This window comes from Etheostoma spectabile, chromosome 8, assembly GCF_008692095.1.
Source record: "Etheostoma spectabile isolate EspeVRDwgs_2016 chromosome 8, UIUC_Espe_1.0, whole genome shotgun sequence".
Lineage (NCBI taxonomy): Eukaryota > Metazoa > Chordata > Actinopteri > Perciformes > Percidae > Etheostoma > Etheostoma spectabile.
In genome coordinates, this window is record NC_045740.1 from 13,226,400 (window position 1) to 13,227,404 (window position 1,005).

At 35.0% G+C, this 1,005-nt stretch overlaps 1 protein-coding gene across 1 annotated transcript in view; it reads right to left on the minus strand.

Moving 5' to 3' along the window:
- The window catches only part of lingo1a (leucine rich repeat and Ig domain containing 1a), a 130,439-nt gene that overhangs the window by 69,211 nt on the left and 60,223 nt on the right, over positions 1-1,005 (minus strand). The window lies entirely within an intron of this gene.

Here is a 1,005-nt window from a genome sequence, read left to right on the forward strand (position 1 = left end):
CATGATAAAACAGGTAAGTGCTAAAATTTCTCCTCTATATTCCCCAAGCTAGTCACTAAATGTGTCTGTCCGCTGTTTGGTGTTGGACAGTGAAGTGGGAATAAATCAAAACACTGAACTAAAAGATGCTAAAATGATTCAGGGTCATTTGATTTATTGTTAGAATAAACAGTGATTATAGCATCTTTAAAAAGACCTGGATGATATTCCAAAAAGGATACCAACATATAATGAAAAGTCTGGCCTCAGTTATTGTTTAAGTCATTTCTGGTTTAAACAATCAACATGATAGCAAGTTCACAGCTTTTAAACTACCGGCAAGGATTTCCTCATTTCTCAGGATAACTTTATAGATAAAACAAGGCATATTTAACAGAGCGGAGTCTGCATAAATGTTCCTATGGTAAGGAGAAATGAAGAAATAATAATAAAAAAATACATTGAGCATAAAAAACAAAACAGCTGACGTCTACTATTATAGATGTGGCCTACCATTCACAAAAATACATTTTTTTGCGTAGCAACTTTATAATAAGTTGCTCTTTGCAAAAGTTCACAACAGTATTTCTGCTTTTGTATTTCACGTCTCTACTCGCCGGCAGTAATAACCGCTGTTCCATTTCCCTCTCTGTGGGTGAGATACGATCAGACTTTGGAAATGCCAAAGAAATCATAGTGTTCAGAGGTTGTAGATGGCACAGTTAATTTGTTCCTTCATTACAGAACATAAATAACAAAAGGGCTTCTGGTGAAATAATTAAGATTCACATTTCCAATAATTGATTTTGCATTACAGTATATTACTCAACAGGCTACTAGTATTGCCTGATGACGACGAAGTTTTGTCCCTGATGATGACCCAAAAATACAAAGCTGTAACCATATGTTATGACCTTTTATGACCACAAATTCCTACACCAGCGTAAAAGTACCAGCGTAGGTATATGCAAGATAACATAGGCACAGGCTAGTTATTGCTAAGTAATTAAACCTAAACAGCTATTG